The following is a 7,140-nucleotide window of genomic DNA, read 5'->3' on the forward strand; positions in this document are numbered from 1 at the left end:
CATGAGGTAGGGCTGCTTGCTACCAAACACAATGCTTGAGTTAGACAGCGGAAAGAGAGAACAGATCCCTGCAAGTTGTCTTCTACAATAGTACACACACCACACACACACACACACACACACACACACACACACACACACACACACACGGTGCAAAGTGAAAAAACGTGCTTGTGTTGTGATACTGGGAGTTGGTGACTGTCATCTTGTATCTAAGCTCAGGCACCTCTGTAGGTCCATGGCCCCCCGTCATTCCAGATGACAGCCAGTGTGACTAGTCTGGGGAGGCAATCCCAGACCTTCAGCACATGAGGAAGACAGTGGAGGAGTGACCCAGCTAATCACGAACTGGATGCCTGCTCAAAGCTACGATTTAGGGTGAGTTTTCATGCCCCCAGCTCATTGATTCAACACACTGACTTGTGTGACTCTGCCTCTCTCTCCTCCAGGGTGTTCTGGGAGGATGTGTCTCAGGATTACTACTGGATGAGTTCCTAGCAGGGCCACTTCCTAACCTTGTCTGGACTTGGACAGCTTAGCTCACCTCTTTCAGCCTGTTTTTGTTATCTTCAAACTGGAGGTTACCTTACCTTACAGCCTCTCTCCCTAAAAGTACAGGGGAGCCGGCTCCAGAGGGACAGTGTTTGCCCCACACAAGTAGGATCTGAGTTTGGATCCCAAACACCCTGTAAAAGCTGAGTGTTGGAGGCAAGTGTCTCCATGCTGGGAGAGGAGAGTCAGGAGGATTCTCCAGAGTCACTGGCCAGCCTGTCTAGCTGAAACAGTGGGCTTCAAGTTCAATGAGAGCCCCTGCCTTAAAGAGAAAAGTGAGTGCTAGAGAGATGCTTCAGCTGTTACACCCTTTGCTGCTCTTCTAGAGGACCCAAGTTCGGTCCCCAGCACCCACAGTAGGCAACTCACAACTACCTGTAACTCCAGCTCCAGGGGATCTGATGCCTTCTTCTGGCCTCTGCAGGCACCTGCATTCCTGTGTGTGTGTGCGCACGCACACACACACACACACACACACACACACACACACACACATTTTTAAAAATCTTTTTAAAATGTGGGGCATAATAGAGGCAGACACCTAAGGTCAACTTCTGTCCCCCACATTTGCACACGTTGGTAAGTGCATCTGTGCACACACATATACAAATGTGCACACATATATGCACATATACACACACACAATTACACACACACACATACACACACACAACTGCCCACAGAAAAACTACTGCATAATGTACTTAGGACAATGCCTGAGACTGTGTTGTAAAAGCAAGAATAATTCATGACCTTGAGCTATTCGGAAGCATAATGGAACCTGCCCATCTCACAAATAATTGGAGTAGTACACCAAAATATTTCTGAACAAATAGATATTTGGGGCTGTACCTGACCAACTTAGTTTGGGTACTCCTGAGCAAGCTGTGAGGGGAAAGGAATCTCCAGAAAATTCTATAACTTTCTGAGCACCCTCTGGGAGGAAGAAAGTTCTCTACTTTGAAGACAGGGTCATTTTAGCTGGAAAGTGTGACTTTCAATTCTTTTGATGTCAGTCCACAATATGAAAGCCATTCCATGTGAACACTCAACTCAAAATGGAAACATAAAGGTCCTTGAAATACCATACGGGTGCTGGCGGCAGTGGTGCACGCTTTTAATCCCAGCACTTGGGAGGCAGAGCCAGGCAGATCTCTGTGACTTGGAGGCCAGCCTGGTCTACAGAGTGAGATCCAGGACAAGCACCAAAGCTACACAGAGAAACCCTGTCTCGAAAAAACCAAAAAAAAAAAAAAAAAAAAAAAAGAGGATTCGTATCTCTTCTCGAGAAATACCATACGGGAAGGCAACCAGATGACCAGGGGGTTAAGTCACTTGCCCTAGACCACATTTTTAGTAAGTAGTAGTGTTTAGGTTTGATGGTGGTTACTAATAATTGAATACTTAACCTGTGTCAGCCATTCATTGCACTGAGTTGTCTGCTCTGTTTTGGTTTTGAGACAGGATCTTTTATATACCACGATGGCCTTGAATATGAGATCCTCCAGCATCAGCCTCTTTGATGCTAGATTTCCATTGAAAACCACCACACATGTGTGTTGAGTTCTTTTTTTTTTTTGGGGGGGGGTGCATTTTAAGACAGGGTCTCTCTGTGTAGTCCTAGCTGTCCTGGAACTCAATCTGTAGACCAGGCTGGCCTCGAACGCTGAGGTCTGTAAAGCGTTAATCTAATCTTTATCAATAATATATCGGGAGTCAAATATTGGGGTAAAACCCTGAAAGATCAGAGAAGCAGGAAGCAGCTGCCAGCCACCTCCTACCTCTTCTATTCCTCTGTCCAAAAGTCAGCCCTACCTTACTACTTCCTGTCTCCTATCTGTCTACAGTCCTCCAAACCTCTATGGTTAATTTAGGTCAGCCTATAGCTAGCTCTGCCCTCTGACTCCAAGCAAGCTTTATTTGTCAGAACACAATCAAAATATCACCCATTTCCCCCTTTTTGTCTAAAAAAAAGTGAAGGTTTTAACTAACATAGAAAAACTATATACAATAAGTATAATAACTATATAAAATATATACAGGCAAGAATTACATTAATAATGTCCAGTCCATTTGCATTTGACAAATTCAGAGAAAATACTCCATTATCTATCCTATCTTGGTGAGTCTAAAGTTTTGTACCTAATTCACTTTCTATCCTAACTTGCATTACCAACCCAAAACTATCTTTTGGTGTCTCTCAACCTTATACACTTTACACCTCTTTAGTGAGTTTCTTTTCTGAATTTGGCAACAAGGAAAACTGTAACTATCTAGTTTTCAACTCCATCAGAGACCTGAGAAGGATATGATATTATCTGAGTAAACAGGAAGTGTAGAGCAAAAACTTCAAAAACTAAGAAATGACAGAAACAGCTGGCTGCCTGGACAGTCACCTAAGCTTCCTCTGCAATGCTGGGGCATCCATCTTTGGCCTACAGGCCTAGATATCTGACAGATTTGTCTGTGAAGCTGGAATTTTGAAGGACTGTCCAACCTTGTCTTGGCAAAGTTCAGCAGTCACTTTCTTCTCTGTTCTGTTTGTCCAATTTGGACAGCAGTTTAGGCAAAGGCAGTTTCTTGCCCAGTGGCTAACTCTTGCCACAAAGAAAGTGAACTCCATATGGAGGTTCTTCAGTGCCCATCATATTCTCTGAAATAGATTGGTACTGCCAAGAGCAGACATGTCTCATTGTCAAAAAAGCTCTTATGTTATTAAAACATCCTAAATGCCATATTCTGTAGATCTCTGAAGTGTTTGAAGACAATTGGTCTATCTAAAATATATCTGTTTCAACTTGAAAACATACCTAACATGACTACATCTGAGCTCAACACATCTTTTAAATATACAGGCTGATCTAATTCAGCAGTTTTTTTTTATTATTCAATGTCTCTCCACAGCTGTCACTCCTTTCTCATTAGCATTTAGAAAATTTAAAGTTAATAAAGTGCTATGTAATCTATCTGTAACCCCTTTCTGTTTAATAAGCAAATCTTTTCAAGTATGATTAGATCTTTTTATAGCTGCTTGTTCTGTAGGATTGTGTGGTATACCTGTAATATGCTCTATGTTGTAATATACAAAAAACTGTTTCATTTTTGCTTGTTCATCTGCATTCATTAGTCCAGTGTCAGCCTTTGACACACCTTCTGCATACTCCAGAAGGCAAAGACCTTCTTTTTGAATTATCTCTAGAAAAAACATTGTTTCTAGGAACGTCTTGCCTACAATCCCTATTGCAATGGCCTTGCTAACAGTTTGTCTTTTCTTAAAACCTTTAGAGATTAATTCTCCTATTAAAGTTGCATCATAAGTATGATATCCAATATCAGCCATATTTCTAATCTATTCATCTATTGATGATGATCTTGCCTTTAGAGGCCTGATCACCTTTTTGCATTCAGAATTAGCAGTTCCAAAAGCCAAAGATTCAATTAATATTTGTCTGACTTCTGGATCTGATGCTATTCTTTATAGCTGGGGTCAATCTTTGCAAAAAAAAAAAATAATCAGTGAAGGCTTCTTTTGGACTTTGTATAATTTTAGTAAATGACTCAGAACTCTTTTTCTGTTTCTTTAACCGTGTCCCAAGCATTTAAGGCAGCTAACTGACATAGCACCAAGGTGTGGCCATCAAATTCAAATTGCCTTTGCAAATCAGCATACTGACCATCATGTAGCAATTGATTTTGGGAAATATTAATACCTCTAATGTTGGGGAATATTATTTTAAGGTGTGTTACTTTTGTTTATGTTGCATTTATTTAACTCTGTGAAGCTGTGTTACTGTGCCTGTCTAAAACACCTGATGGTCTAATAAAGAGCTGAATGGCCAATAGCAAGACAGGAGAAAGGGTAGGCAGGACTGGCAGGCAGAGAGACTATATCGAAGAAGAAAAAAATGGAGGAGGGAGAGAAAGGAAGTAGCCAGAGAAGGAGGAGGACTCTAGGGGCCATGGAGTAAGAGTAAGATTTATAGAAGTAAGAGAACAGGAAAAGCCCAGAGGCAAAAGGTAGATGGGATAATTAAAGTTAAGAAAAGCAGGCAAGAAACAAGCCAAGCTAAGGCCAGGCATTTAAAATTAAGTATAAGCCTCTGTGTGTGATTTATTTGGGAGCTGGGAGGTAGGCCCCCCAAAAGAGTTAAAATTAACAACACTCTAGCCCTATTTTGTTCTTCTATGGCCCTAGCTTCCTCTTTCCACCATATTTGCCATTGTAACTGAGGGCCAGCTTCCAATGTTACTGATGCCAAATCTTCCCAGTCTTGAGGGATAATTCTGTTCTGAGTTGCCAATGAGTTTAATATCTGCTTCACATAAATGCACACCATATGAAACAACATCTTTCTTAAATCTCCTCAAATCTAATATTTCTATAGGATTACATTGAACTTCTCCATAAACCAAGGTTGGTTTTCTAATAATCTTGGGCTGTCCCTCTCAATTTCATTATGTGGTGGCACAGTGGGTTCTTGTGTAAATTCCTCTGTCTGTGCCTGAGTAATTTTCTTACTTTCATTAGTAAGTCTTTCTAAGGCTTGTATCTTATCAAATTTGTCTTATTTTGATTAGTAAGTCTTTGTAAAGCTTGTATCTTATCAGTCAAAATCTCATATTTGACAACGATATAAACCAACTTTTTAGGGATAAACCAAGAATTACCAAACCATGTCATTATGTAAATCACAGCTAAGTTAATTATCCCCTTATTTAATTATTCCAGTTTTAAACCATCCATTGTGGTATCATACAGAGACCTAACTCCCTCCACTGTAATAGTGTTTCCCATTTTTAACTTGGGGGAAAAAACTCGCTTTTCTTTTTTTTGAAACTAATTCCTCCCCTTTAAGAATTCCCAGTTGTTTCATCAAATCTGCTGACGATGGCAGTGAAGTGTGAAGCTTGCAGAGTGCACTTCAGACTGTGAAGTGTGCAGGCAGAGAATGCAGCCAGTACACAGCTTGGCTGAGAGCAGCTGCAGCTGCTAGCCTGTAGCTCTGAGCTGAGAGTGTGTGTGTCCATTGCAACAACAGAAGCCTGCTACTTAGTGTGGCAGCAGCCTGAGGAGGGGGGCCAGGGGGCCCACGGGGAGAGGGAGCCAGCTGTCTGAAAAAACAGGCACAGGGATTGTGCATAAGAAGCACATGTGGCAGAAGCTGCCTGAAGGCAGATCCAGTCGGCCATGGGCAGGTATGTTCAGTGGCATTTGGAACCCAGGTGCCTCTGGAGTCTGGGTCCTGTGGAGTTTGGGTGGCAGCCAGATTGTTGTAAAGAGGCTGCAACAGGAAAGTCCCAGATTCACTCAGAGGGCTTGGAGAAAGAAAGGAAAAGTTAGCTGGCAGGGCAGGGAGGCGACTCCAGCAGGTGCAGCTAAGGCGGGTGCCTGTGGCATTACCACGGGCCAGTGGCTATCTCATGACTTTGTGCCCCAAAAGTTAGACACCAGATGAAGTTTTTTTTAAATTTTTATTTATTTATTTATTTATTTATTTATTTACCAGATGAAGTTTTAATCTAATTAATTTTTATCAATAAAACACTGGGAGTCAAATATTGGGGTAAGAACCTGAAAGATCAGAGAAGCAGGGAGCAACCACCAGTTGCCTCCTACCTCTTCCATTCCTCTGTCCAAAAGGGTCAAGATCCTCTCTGCCCCACCTTACTACTTCCTGTCGCCTCCAAACCTCCATGGTTAATGTAGTGGCTAGCTCTGCCCTCTAACTCCAAGCATGCTTTATTTGTCAGAACACAATAAAAAATATCCCGTTTGCCTGCCTCTGCCTCCTGAGTGAGTGCTGGAATAAAAGGCAGTGCTTGTTGCGTTCGTGTGTCACATTCTTCCACCCACTAGTCACCGTGACTACTAAACAGATACTATCGTGCCCACAGAACGGATGAGGAGACAATCTCAGAACAGGGAATAGACGACTTTTCCCTAGTGTCCCATCACCAGTGGCAGACCCAGCACCACCCAGCACCTAGCTCAGGTGGTGACTATAGCCTGCTATCAAGAAAGTAGCCATGGGCTATGGAGATGACTCAGTGGCACAAGGTCCAGAGTTCAAATCCCCAGCAGTCACGGAAAAACTGAGCATGGCCCCAGGTATGCAGCAACCTTAGCTTTGGAGTGTGGAGTCCAGAAGTTCACTGACCAGGTAGTCTAGTCTACCAAATGGTGAACTTCGGGTTCAGTGACTCTGCATCAAAAAATAAGATGTGGCTGAGAGTGATGATCCATGCCTTTAATCCCAACACTCGGGAGGCAGAGGCAGGTGGATCTCTCTGGGTTTCAGGACGGCCTGATCTACACAGTAAGTTCCAGGATAGCCAGAAGTAGATAGTGAGAGACTGTTTATTAAAAGGAGGAGGAGAAGGAAGGAAGGAAGGAAGGAAGGAAGGAAGGAAGGAAGGAAGGAAGGAAGGAAGGAAGGAAGGAAGGAAGGAAGGAAGGAAGGAAGGAGGAAGGAAAAAAGAATCTAATACCAGACATGGTGATGCATGTAATCCCTGAATTTGAGATTTGGAGGCAGGAGGATCCGGAGTTGAAGGTCATCCTCAGCTATATTGATCACCTGAGGCCAG

This window comes from Peromyscus californicus, unplaced genomic scaffold, assembly GCF_007827085.1.
Source record: "Peromyscus californicus insignis strain IS unplaced genomic scaffold, ASM782708v3 Scaffold_5__1_contigs__length_169319896, whole genome shotgun sequence".
NCBI classification, from domain to species: domain Eukaryota; kingdom Metazoa; phylum Chordata; class Mammalia; order Rodentia; family Cricetidae; genus Peromyscus; species Peromyscus californicus.